The 13516-nt window shown below is 54.4% G+C and overlaps 1 long non-coding RNA gene across 1 annotated transcript; it reads left to right on the top strand.

The window, feature by feature from the left end:
• The first annotated feature begins 1333 nt into the window (after positions 1-1333).
• LOC309639568 lies at positions 1334-12373 on the top strand. The gene is made up of 4 exons (XR_014251751.1): positions 1334-1886; positions 2150-2257; positions 6043-6117; positions 6992-12373. It is a non-coding gene; the product is annotated as an uncharacterized lncRNA (long non-coding RNA).
• The last annotated feature ends 1143 nt before the right edge of the window (positions 12374-13516 follow it).

Here is a 13516-nt window from a genome sequence, read left to right as displayed (position 1 = left end):
ATCCCGGCCGTGACTGCTGCCCTGCTGCCTTCTGCCACCCTCGGAGCCACTCTGTAAAAGCCCAGCACCACCCACCCCGGGTCCTGTCAAGCTGGGCTCCAGGGGCCTGAGGCCTCCACAGCTTAAGTCCCCAGGCTCGGGCTGGGCCCTGAGGTTTCTTTCCTGGGAAGGAATAGGTCCTGCGGGGCTGGGGGCTGGAGCTCTCCCAGACCCAGCAGGCTTATCCCTTGGGATGGACTCCAGAGCCCAGAATCCCCTGTTCAGCCCTCAGTGACCAGCAGCTGGAGAGACTTAAAAGGACTCTTCAGTGAAATCAGTGAGGTCGAGCAGCGCCCTTGTTTAGGGTGGACAAGCCCGGGCACCGCGGCGGCTGCTCAGCTGGCACAGGGCCTCTGGCCAAGGCCAGCCGGCCACACCCTTGGACAAGCCAGGTTTTTCCTGAGTGGAAGCAGGGTTCGTATCCCACGTGCTCTGCAGGACCCAAGAGCCAGGCAGGCCATCCGGGTCCCATAGGAAAGGTGGGGAATTGTGGCCGGCAGCCCGGGGGGGGGGATGGGAGAGGATGCTGAGATGCTTCCAGGCTGCTCCTCCACCCTCCTGAGTCACACGGGACCATTTGAGACCAGGAGGCAGGTGGCTGGGGGCAGGGGGGAGGGGGCCGGCAGCCAGCGAGTGAAGCTGGAAAAAAGCTGGGAGGAGGGTCCAGCTGTAGCTTCAGCCTATTCACCCCTCCCTCCTTTCCAGGGACGTGGCCCACCAAAGACCTCATTCTCTGGATACACTGGCGGGCCCCACCCACAAGGACAGGGGACAAGCCTCCCCATCCCCAGCGGATCCCAGGGCGTCCCACGGCCTGGACTCACATCCCGCCGCTCTCTGCCACCCCCGTGGGCTGGTCCTCCTTCATTCTACCCCCAGCATCCAACACCAGGCCAGGCAGGCAGTTGGGGGGCAATAAGTGCCAGTGTCCTCTCCTCCTTAATATCATGACACAGAGTCTTTCCAGTGTCCGCTTTGCCCCAGTGGGGTCACTCACAAATTAGAAAGGAAATAATCAGACAGAGCTGGCTTGCGTGCCCTTGGAGGAGGTGACTGAGGAGCTGCCTGGGCTGCCCCCGCCCCGGCCCTGCCCCAGGGAGACGCTGGTGGAGCCCCTGCCTGGGCCTGTAACCGGAGCCGCCCTCAAGCCCCACTCCCTGGGAGGAGCCCGCTGTCACTCCGATCCGCAGGCTGCCTCTGGGCACCGTCCTTGTTTGCAATTTGGCGCTTCGAGCAAGCAGAGCCCTGTTTTGCCAGCTGCCGGACTGGCAGCTCAGCCCATCCTGCAGCTGGGGGCCCAAGCCGGGAGCCCGGACGAGCCCTTTGAAGTCCCTGTCTCGGCTGACAGCCCTTCCCTCTGGCCTCCCACTAGGGGATCCCACTGCCTCTGGTGTGGACAAACACCCCCAGAGCTCGGAAAAGAGCAGCCATCTTTCCAGAAAACACGCAGCCAGGCTGGGCCTGCTGGAAACCGCCGCATGCGGTTCTCGGGGCTGCGACCATGGGGGCCATGGCTCTCTGAAAACTGACGTGGGCTTTGGGGTGCAAAGGGGAACCACAAGACCTCAGGGTGTCGAGACCAGCCCGTCCCAGCCACCTCTCGCACAGGCAGGGCTGAGGAGAACCTGGGGGGTGGGGGGGACATTTAGTGCCAGCTGCTGCCTTGTACCCAGAACTAGAGGTCGGGCAGCTGGGATTAGTCAGAGATTCCGAGCTGGGTCCTCGGCCAGCCCAACCATGGGGATCTTCTCCAAGTGAAAACCTCGGCCCAGGCTTGGAAAGAAGTTGGCTTATGAGCTGGAATCAGACCGGCCCACCTGGCTGGAGACACCGATGGCCCAGACCACGTGAGCCTCCGGGGGTCTGTAGGGAGAAGGAGTTTGGCTTTGAGATCTCTGGCCTCTGGAGGAGAGGGGTGGGCTCCTTCCTGCCAGGACCCAAGAGGGGTTTGGGGACCAGCAGCTAAGCCTCCAATTCAACCAGCCAACAAATGTCCCTGAATTCTGCTCTGTGCCAAGCCCTGTGGTTGGTTTTGAGATGTGGATATACACAAAACCAGTCCCTAGCTTAGAGGAATTCCCTGGAGACAGGTAAAATAACGGCATCGCAGTATGTCTGCACAGGTGCACAGAAGCCCAGAGAAGCCTCCAGCAAACAACCTGAGAAGTGCCCCCGAGCTGGGCCCTGCACGACGGGCAGACTGGGTCAGCAGGAAGGGGTGAGGATGCTGGAGAGAGGGCTCTGCAGGGGTGAGGGGGCCCGGGGCTCATTTGTTCAGCCATCCCTCCCTTCCCAGCACCCACAGTTCAGGCCCTAGGAGGCGTGAGCCAGTGCGCAGGCCCCCGCCCTGGAGCCTCTGCCGTCCAGGAGGCCGCAGCTGCACCTGCCCGGCCGGCGGCCAGGGGAAGTGACTCGCCTCCCAGGCTCCTGCCGGCCGTATCCCGGGGGAGCCCACAGGAAGGAGTTTGCGAGTTTTCCGGCCACTGAAGTCAGCTCGGGCCTGGGCCGGGTGCGGGCCAAGCCGGCCGGTTCTAATTAGGGGATTGGGCTCCTTGCAGCGGTCCTCGGGGCTGGGGGCCGCGCCAGGTTTGCAGAACGGCCAGCACTGTTTTGTACCGGTGTCTCCCAGCAACGGGGGGCACTCTGATGCAGGCTGGGGGCGGGGGGGGGGCGGCACCCCGGGAGCTGGTGAGAGCCGAGGCCAGCCTGCTGCACAGGCCTGTGAGCGGCCAGGCCTGGACACCCTGGGCTGGAGCTGGTACTCCCCCTCTTGCAGCCCCCTTGAGGGCTGACCTTGGGGAGCAGAGGTCCCTGTTGGGCTGAGGGAAAACTGCTCTCCCTTGCCCAGGGCACCAGTGCCAGGACTCAAAGGGGTGTGGGCAGGGCCTGGTTCTGGGATTTACTTTATTGCCTTGGGTTGCCCTGAGCAAGCATTCTAGTACCACGCCTGGCACACACATTACAGTAGGTGTTCCAAAAAATGAAGGACAAATAGCTGGAACCTAGTATCCAGACAATGCCTAGCACACAGTAGGTGTCCAAGAAAGGTACACTGAAGAGCTAAATCCAGTGCTTAGAACTTTGCCTGGCACATAGTAGGAGCTCAATATAAATGTGTTAAACAAAGAAAAGAATGAGATTTGTCTTCAGCAGGATGCAGTCGGCTAGAAGCAGGTACCCTGCTGTGCCCCCCGCCCAGGTTCCCACACCCAGAGTGCCCGAGCCTGGGCAGGATGGGCCCCAGCGAGGTTCCTGCCCCGCTGCTGGGGGTGGGGGAAGGGGAGACGCCGGCAGGCAGCTGGTCAGACAGTGTGAGTCTGGACTTTGAGTGCTATTCCCGGCAGTTCCTCTGATTCACAGCTGTCCCAGGAACAGTCATGGCTGTGTCAATAAATATTGGTGACTCTGAATGACCTCTCCATCTCGCAGGGCCGTTAGGGCCTTCCTGCCCCTCCAAAGACCAAGTCCAGGCCATTGTTATTCCAGCCAGCATGTCACTCTTCTTCTTGCTAGTGAGAGGGCCTTGGAGAATGAATGACCCGGCGAGCTGATAATCCAGGAAGCGTGTGCCGCGTCCCAGCTTTGCGTTTTCACGTACCCAGAACTGCCCAGACCTTCTGGGAATTCATGAACCTGTGTGCAGAGGGATGGGTGACACTGTGAGGCCCAGACTCAGAAAGACCCAGAAAGATGCTCAACTTTGACCCTGCCCTTCCCCCCACACCCTTGCCTGGGTGTCCCTTGCTTCCCTCTGTGCTCCGAAAGGACAATATCATGTCTCACAGATGGACGCCACCCACCGGGCAGAGACAAGCTGCCCTTGCTGTTTTCAAGGTTCACACTTTCCATGGTTTAGACTGAGAGTTTGAATTCTCAGTATTTCCTCAACTGCTCTCCCTTTACAGGGTACAGATTTTATCATGAAAGGAAAGGATAGTTGTGAGCACACAGAAGTAACTGTCGTCTCCAGAGTCAACTTCAAAAAATACTGATTGCCTGCTTTCTATATGCCAGGAACTCCGGGGAACACAGTCAGACCCAAGACAGGCTCGGCCCTGCCCTCAGAGAGCGTGCAAAGCAGAGGGTTAAAGAAGCCGCTCCGCAGAGCCGCTCCGTGTGTAATTCTTGGAGTGGCTTGGTCAGGTGGGGGCGGGCGGGGCCAGCCTCAGGGATCGGGCTGGGTGCCTGGGTCCTTCCCGGCTCCCTGGAGGCAAAGACCTTTCCCCCACTATATAGTCACTCAGCACGTAATTACTGAGCACCTACCGTGTTCCAGGCATCATTCTAGATGCTGGTAGAGGAGGATTAGGGCTTTGGTGGGCAACCTCTGGCAGCACGAAGATGAAAAGGACCTGCGACCAGACACCATGTGTAATTCTTGGATCCCGGATTGAAGCAAAATAAGGCCAATCGCTAATTTTAGGGACTATCGGAGAATTAGATCATGGATCGTATAGTAGATAATATTCCTGCATCAAAGTTAAATTCCTGGACATGAAAATGGAATTTGGGTCATGCAGGAGACTGATCTCGATCTTAGAAGACACTTGTTTAAATATTCAGGAGTGAGGGTAATTGTGCCTGTGATCGGCTTGAATATCTAGGTGTTTTGTGAGGAGGCAGGCACCTGCAGGCTGAGAGGAATTAGCTGAGAAAAGCAGAGAGAAGGTGCCCAGGACAGAGGGCAGCCTGGCAGAGGCCAGCACTCAGGGGTGGCTGCACGGAGAACAGCTTGGAGGCTGGGGATCTCAGGACGTGGCAGGCAGGATGCAGCAGGATGGAAGGACGGGGATGCTGGTGGTGGGTGTGGAGAGAAGCAGGGGCTATCTGGGACGTAGAATCGACAGGGCCTGGTGTTGGCTTGTATGTGGGGAGAGATAGGGTGTGGAAAGATCGAGGGACCTGGTTTCCGGCTTGAGATCCAGGACGATGGAGGTGCCACTGTCAGAGGCGGAGACCCGGGGAGAAGCAGATTCGGAGTGGGAGAAGGTCAGAGCTCGGTTCAGACCCGCCAAGTTTGGGGCTTGTAGGGCATCTCTGTTAGCGTCCCAGGAATTTGAAAGTGCCTCTGGCCAAATACCCGGGAAACCAGAACTCTGACCTCCGGCGTGGGCCGTGGGATGCTGTGTCCTTTGGCAACACCAGCCGGGCGGGCTGGACACTGCAGAGCCGGGGCCTGGTGAGGACGGACAGAGGGACGTCTAGAACAGAAACTGTGTGGCAGCCCATCCCACATCTGTTTTCCCAGGTTCCTCTTCGTCTGCCGGGAGGGATGGGTTGGGCTGGGACCGCGCCATCCCTCATCCCCACAAGGCCCTCGACGGGGGCCAGGGTTCTGAGGTGCACCCAGAGGCCACCCACCTCCTGTCACGGGTCTGATTTCCCAGAACTCAGTGGAAACGAAGCCACGCATTTCAGCCTGGATTTTCTACGTTCCCACGTGTCTTGTTTATTTATCACCAGGGCAATGCCGGGTGGCTTGGTCAGGTGGGGGCGGGCTGGGCCAGCCTCAGGGATCGGGCTGGGTGGCTGGGTCCTTCCCAGCTCCCTGGAGGCAAAGACCTTTCCCCCACTATATAGTCACTCAGCACGTAATTACTGAGCACCTACCGTGTTCCAGGCATCATTCTAGATGCTGGCGATAGAACAGTAGGCAAAACAAGAGGCCAATCTACAGTAATAATCATTTGTTATTGTGGTAAATAATCAACATAATATAGATAATAAGGGGTCAGTGTATGGTCATGGCTACTATTTATTGAGAACTCAGTATACGCCAGGCACTGTGCTCAGCGCCCTCCTTCTCCTGTAACCTTCACGACCACCTATTGTGTAGTATTAGTGTTCTGATTTGACAGATGGGGCAACATGGGCTCAGAGAAGCTAGCTGCCAGCCCGCCCTTTGGCAGGTGGGAGTTAAGAAGTTTGAGACCAGATCCTGGTTCAGGTCCAGGTCTGCCCCCAGAGGTCCAGTCTGACACATCACTTCTCTGCGTCCTCCAGCTCCTGGGCTCCTCCCGGAGCCTGGATCCCCACCCAGAGGGATGGCTGGAGAAGACAACCCAGGGGCCTGTTCAGGTAGGTGCGGGTGGCACAGGGTCGCCACACATCGCGAGGGATGTACTTAGACTAAAAAGTTATTTGTCGTTTATCTGAAATTCTAATTTAACAGGAAGTCTTCTTTTCACTTGCTAAATCTGGCACTCTTAGGGGCGGGACTGCAGAGCAACGTGGCAGTTCTAAGCAGGAGGGGGCAAGGGAAGGGGGTTTGGATGAAATATCCTGGGAAGATTCACCTTTGGGCCTGCTATTTATTTATCATTGAAGTCTAGTTGATGTACAATGTTGTGTTAGTTTCAGGTGTACAGCAAAGTGATTCAGTTATACATATATGTGTATATATCTATATTCTTTTTTCAATTCTTTTCCGTTATAGTTTATCACAAGGTATTGAATATAGTTCCCTGTGCTGTACAGTTAAGCCTTGTCGTTTATCTATTTTATATACGGTAGTGTGCATCTGTTAATCCCATATTCCCAATTTATCCCTCCTCCCACCTTCAGGCCTTCACCAGCCCCCCCGGTGCCAGTCCTGCCAGGCAGGAGGTGCGTGATCTTAGTCGAGGACCCACTGCACCAATCGTCCTCCCGGGTGGACGGGTCCTGCCACCAGGGAGGTGCTTTTAGCTTGTGCTTGCTCAGCCGGGGGTCCTTGCAGGCTTTGAACCTCCTGCCTGGCTTACCCTGCCAGAATGAGGCTCATGCAGATTCTCAGACATCTGAGAACCTTTCCTTCCTGCCGCCTAGAAGTTCAGGTGTCAGCTTCCTGTCTCCTGATGGTTTCGTTCAACCAACATTCGCTTATGAGCTTTACTAGTAAAAGAGTGACATGCAAGCCTGGCTTAGAGCTTACTGTTTACAGTGGTCACTGTGACCCTTCTTCCCCATCTAGCCCTGCACGTGCTGCCACTCGCCCATCCTCCACCAATTCCAGCCACGCTCTAGAGCTGCCGGGGCCTGTCCCTTCTGCCTGGAACACTGTCTCCCCAGGAGAAAGAAAGATAAATGAGCTGGGTGACTAGCACCCAGCCCAGAGCCGGCACAGACAGGATGTTTTTTGAATGGTGTTTGAATAAATGAATGACTCAGTGCAAAGGGCCTGGTGCCCAATATTTTGCCTGCTAGGCTGGACTCACCCTGAGTGTGCCCCTCGAGGTCACCCCCCATCCCCAAAGGTCTCCTAGGCCCACATCCTGCCCTTCCCACCAGCTCAGCCCAGGTTCACCTGGGGTCTCTGGGCCATCTCCCAGGATGGGTGGGCACTGGACCCGTCCAAACCAGGAGGCCCTCACCTTGGGTTCTCAGACGCCTCACCAGCGCCCAGGACACAGCCTGTGTGTGTGCCAGGAAGCCACAAGGATGCCCAGCCAAGGGGTCTTGAAGGGCAGGGAGAGTGGACCCTGCAGGCCGTGGCTACAAGAACGAGTCCCCACCTCAGCTCAGACGCAGGTACCCTTCCCACGGGGCTCCGGCTGCAGGGCCATCGGCTGAACTGACACTGCGGGTGAAACACTGTCTCTGCGTTAAGAATTTTGACATCCACGCTCACGTTCCGTGCTGTGCTGATAAATGCTTAACAACCGGCTCTCTGGGGGGGGGGGGGGAGATGTGCCCATAAATATATGTACATAAGTTTAGTATAAATTCTACTACAAATAAGTGCTTGATTACCATCCACCTCAGCAAAAGAAATCATTCACGTCATTGAACAGAGAGTGCTGTTCTGACCTGAAGGTTGATTAATATTTCCACTTATATTAATGCATGAGGAAGAGTGAAACAGTGAAGATATACATTGGAACTTCACTTTTTTGCTGAATTGCATCACAGTGTTTGAACACAGGAAGAATACGTCCTTAATTTTTTGTGCTCTTCACCATGCAGCGACCCGAGACACAACTCACTTTCAAGTTTAACCTGCATTATTACCATTTTTTCCATCACTTTCTTAAACCTAGAAAATCAACAAAACAAGAAAGCAAGCCCTGACTAATAGTGTTTACCCACTTCCCTGGTGTAAAGCTGCCACCAAGGCTGATTCCAAGCCACCAAGGAGGTGTCACTGACCGTGGAGTTGAGAATAGACACATAGCAGCCGCCGTGGTACAATGTTTCCACCACGCAGATGCGACAGATGTAAATAACCTTCAGAGCATAGACAATAGTAAAATGTAGTAAAATAATGAGGAAGTGATGAGTTTTGAGTATTTGCTTTGCTTTTAACATAATTTATTGAATTGTAAGTTTGTAAAACTGAATTGTTCATGATGGCCATATTTAACCGCTGGCTCACGAAATTCCTGGAAACTGACGATTCCACCCTCATGAGCCGGTTCAAGCTGGCTCCAACCATCCAGTGAATGCACATCTCATCCCCCTACAACTCCGTAGGGTAGCATTTAGTCTCCCTGTTTCACAAATCAGGAAGCTGGGGCTCAGAGGCCACAGGACAAGGGCTTGTGCCCAGGACGGTCTGACGCCATGGTGACATTAGACATGCACCCGTCGCTCAGTGGGGCTGACGTGAGCAGGGACTGAACAACAGGTGTATCTGGGGAGTTGTTATTGTGTCAGGAATCCATGAGCACACTTCTCTAAGTCTGGTGTGGCCTGCAGACGCCACAGCCACAGCACATAGAATCCACTAGAACAAAGTTAACAACAGGAGACTTCAAAAGAAGATAACATGGTGGCAGATTTTTCCTTTCCATAACACAGTACAGGAGAGCTTCGCCCATCTAGTTCTAAAAAGAGGGGTCAAATCTCATAACCCAAATGCTGAAGCGCTTCAGCCAAAAATATTGAATAGTTCAAAAGCATGGAGTCAGGCCTCAGGGTTCCTCAAGCTCAGGACTACTGACATTTGGGGCTGGTCATTTCTTTGTTGTATTGAAGGGAGCTGTCCTGTGCATCAGAAGGTGTTGAGAGGTATCCCTGGCCTCTACCCACCAGATGCCCTAGCACCCCTCCGCACCCAGAGTTATGACAACGACCAAAAGTGTCTCCAGACATTGCCAGGAGAGGAGGGAAGAACCACCCCCATGTTGAGAACCATCGGGCTTGGGAAAGGAAGGGCAGGGAGAACCCAGCTCAGAGTGGACACTTTGAGGGCACAGACTGATGAAGGGGCTACATGTGCCCTGGACCCCAGAGTTGGCCTTGGATGCTGGTTGAGCAACAGGAAGGCTTGGCAAGAGTGGGAGGACCCAGGGAGTAGGGGGAGCCAGCAAAACACACTCTGACATATCTGCCAGCCTTGAGTCTTGAAGTCTGGGCTTTTTCCAGAATGGCAGCCTTAAGGATTTGTGTGAGAGCGAGGCCTGGAACAGTGGACTTCTTTCAGACTCACCCACTGTGTCTCTGATTAATTTAAGGGCTATGGAGTCCACCAGGTGCCTGACACTGCCAGGTGCTGGGGATACACAGCTGAGAGGGGAAGAGACCCTGCCTTCTGTCCCCTGCTGGAACAAAAGTTCCACAGGACAAGAATGTTGGGTTTTGCAGAACCCATAGTAGGTGTTCAATATATACCTGCTGAATGGAAGAATGAGAGATGGGAGTTTTCAGCCTGGCTGGGGGATGGATACATAAACACATAGTTATACGGAGCCAAGGAAAACTTTGCGGACCCCTGAGGGGAATCAGGAAGCATCGGAAGAAGCCAGTCAGCTAAGAGTGCCAGGCAGAAGGCACAGCATGTGGGAAGACATGAAGGTGAGAGAGAGAGAGAGAGAGCATTGCTGGCTGAGTGTATTAGTTTCTTACTGCTGCTGTAACAAATTACCACAAACTTAGGTACTTAAAACAACATAAGTTTATTCTCTTGTAGTCCTGGAGGTCAGAAGTCTAAAATCAGTCTTGCTGAGTGTTATAGACTAAATTGTGTTCCTCCTCCCAAGTTCGTATATTGAAGCCCTAACCCCCAATGTGACTGTATTTGGAGAGAGGGTCTTTAAGGAGATAATTAAGGTTAAATGAGGTCATAAGGGTGGGGCCCTAATCCGATAGGACTGATGTCCTTTTTTTGGCCATGCTGCACGGCTTGCAGCATCTTAGTTCCCCGAGCAGGGATTGAACCCTGGCCCTTGGCAGTGAAAGCGCAGAGTCCTGACCACTGGACCACCAGGGAATTCCCAGGACTGGTGTCCTTATAGGAAAAGGAAGAGATACCAGAGAGCTCTCTCATTTTTTCTCCATATGCACAGAGAAAAGGTCAGGTGAGGGCACAGCAAGAAGTCAGTCATCTCCAAGCCGGCAAGAGAGCCCTCACCAAAAATCAAATTTTCCGGCTCCTTGATCTTGGACTTCCAGCCACCAGAACTGTGAGAAAACAGATTTCTGCTGTTTAAACCACCTAGACTATGATATTTTGTTATGGCTTACCCAGTGACCATACCCGGGGCTAAAAGCAAAGTGTCAGGGTTATGTTCCTTGCGGAGGCTCTAGGGGAGAATCCGTTGCCTGGCCTTTCCCAGCTTCTAGAGGCCACCTGCATTCCTTGGCTCATGGTCTCTTCCTCAATTCGCTCCAGCCTCTGTTCCTGTTGTCACCTCTCCTTCTCTGACCGTCCTGGTTCCCTCTGATAAGGATCCTTGAGATTACAGGGGCCCACAGGAATAATCCAGGATACTCTCCCCATCTCGAGGTCCTTAACTATAGCCACATCTGCAAAATTCCTTTTGCCATGTGAGGGCACATAGACATGGGTTCTGGGGACTGAGATGTGGACGTCTTTGGAGGACCCTTATTCTGCCTACCACACTGAGGTCAGCCAAAGAGAAGCTTGTGCAGTGTGTGTGTTAGGGGCTGGAGGTGCCATGAGGACACAGAAAGGATCTGGGTCAAGACTTTGTGTACCAGGTCTAGTTGTTAAAAAAATCAACTTGAATCGGTTCCTCCTGAGGACCCAAGCCATATCCAGCAGAGTGGAGAAGCAACAATAAGCCCTGTGGTCTTCTCTCTTACTTAATAGTACCAGAAACCCAATTCATTCTAGCTTAAAGGGGGAGAAAACCTATGAGCTTTGATCTGAAAACTTCACGATGGGCCAGCTTCAGCTTCAGGTACATCAAGATCTGTGAGGTCAAATGATGTCATCAGGTCTCCATCCTTCTCGAAGATAAAGTCTCTCTAGGAGCAGATTCGGGGTGGGGGGGTCACCTGAAACCTAAAACTTGCCATTTTTCCAATTCACCTGCCCTCACCAGCAGGAAGGAGAGCTCCTGCCCAGCAGAAAATTCCTGGGAGGGCTCTGATTGGCCAGCTTGGGGCATGTGCTTATGCCTAAGCCAATCACTGCAGTCAGAGGTGTGAATGGGTACCCTGATTGGCAGGCTCTGAATCATGGGCCCACCCCTGAGGAGAGGAGGGCCGGGTCTTGGAAATGCTGGGAACAGCGTGATAGTGGGCTGTTGCTACCAGGCGATGGGAGGGGTGCTGGTCCTGCAGAAACAGCAGTGCCCCCTGGTTGGGGTGGCCTTGTTGAGGCTCCTCCCAGCTTTAGCTGTGCAGTCATCCTTCCAATGGACCCCCCCAGTCTCTGAGGACCTTTCTGTCCCTGAAACCAGAAGAGTTTGATCACAGCACATAGGGCGGTTCAGGCCTCCTTCCTCTGCCTTCTGGGTCACCACCTTGTCCTGGGTGAGCGGCCACCTTGTGGGTTCTGCCACTGATTCTGGGGCACCTTGGTGTCTGAGGCCCCCTCGTACCACCCACAAGGATGTTAGAAATACAATCTCAACCTAAAATCAATGTCTAATAGATTAAAGGGAATGTCGCTAAGAAGTTTTACTTAAATTCCAGCACACCAGGCCTAGACGGGAGGCCAGGTCTACAGAGCATCACTGCATCCCCTGAAGGGCCTAAGACGTAAGAGACAGCATCGCTCCAAGTCTGGGCTAGAGGTGAGCAGTGGGATGGCAGAGGTTTCCTTTGAAAACAAACCATATATTCTGCACCCAGTAGGTGATTAGCAGATGTTTTCTGATGGATGTAGGCTGTTAGAGAATGGAACCAAAATAATTCCCATCACTGAAAAATAAAAATATGGCCATATCCTGTGCCACATCCCCTTGGGCCTTGGGGAAGAGCATCTATTCTACAAAAGTACTCTGAAGTTCCTCTGTGTGCCAGGCTCTGGAGGGCAGTGCAGAAGGCAGTTCTTGGGTGCTGTGTCCCTCCCTCCCATGCCTGCTCTGGTCCCTGGTCCCTGGTCCCGAGCCCAGGCTCCCCACCCTGTCCTCACCCTGACCCAGCAAGCAGGGCTTGGCTAGCCTGACCTGTTTTGCCTTCTAAGTGGAAACAGTCTGCTGAAAAAGAAAGTCAGCTCAGGGCAGAACCCGGTAACTCTTGATTCATGTTCACCTCTGACCAAGACAGAAACCCAGCTGCGGTTATCAGAGAGCAACTGAGAGGCTGGGAGTGGGGGTGGGGGGCAGAAGGAGGAGGAGGGGTACGGGGAGGGATGTTGGGGGGAATAGAGAGGTTCTGAATCACGGGATCTTATTCATGGGGCAGACGTGGCCACAGGATGGGATGGGGCGAGGGTAGGGAGTTGGAGTCCTATGCCGAGGGCAGGCTGCACGGAGCAGGGCTTCTGCATCCCCTGCCTCCCTCCTGCCCCCCTCCGCAGAGTGCACGGCATTTCCTAGGAAGAGTGGAGGCAGCAACTCTCCCTGAGATCAAGGGCGTGGAGATGGTCCCAGGCCTGGGAGGAGTGAGCTGGCCTGGTCTATGGGGGTGAATGAGTCAACAGTCACCTGAATCCTGCTAGCAGATTACCAGGGGACCAGGGAGGTGGCCTTGGCAGAGCCCTGGAGCAAACGTCCCCACCTGAGCAGGGCGAGGCCGGGCAAGGCCCAGCAGGCCCGAGCCCCACTGAACCCCCAGGGCCAAACCTGCCTGATGGGCCAAACCTGCCTGACTGGCCAACCCGTGGAACTGAGGTGGAAACCCCCAGCCTGTGGCCAACAACTGCCAAAACCATTTGAAAGGGAAAGTCTCCCACTGGTTAGAAACTTCAGACTTTGCAAAAGTCAGGATTAATTAGCAAATCGGTTGCTTAGAGATCCTTAGAAAGGCAGTGGAGGAGGCAGGACCAGGACCTAGAGGCCAGAATGGAGAAGGTGGGCCTGGGGGCAGCCCGTCAGCAAGCTGGTTCCCGGGGGGCAGCTCTCAGGTTGGCAGTGGTGGCCTCACCCTGGCCCAAGACTCCACGCAGGGAACAGCTCTCGTCCCAGGAGCCTGAGCCAATGTCCTAACTCTTCCCATAGCCACAGGAAACTTCCAGGGAACTGGGACCTCCAAGCCCAGAGAGAACGCCTCCAAAATTCCTTGGGATTTTTCTTTTCTAGTCAACCGAGTGTCTATTTATAGATGTGGAAATATGCATGGAGAAAGGACTGGAAGGAAATACGTA

Source organism: Balaenoptera physalus, assembly GCF_965194825.1.
Source record: "Balaenoptera physalus genome assembly, chromosome: 1".
Taxonomy (NCBI): Eukaryota; Metazoa; Chordata; class Mammalia; order Artiodactyla; family Balaenopteridae; genus Balaenoptera; species Balaenoptera physalus.
This window is presented reverse-complemented; position numbering and strand designations above follow the sequence as displayed.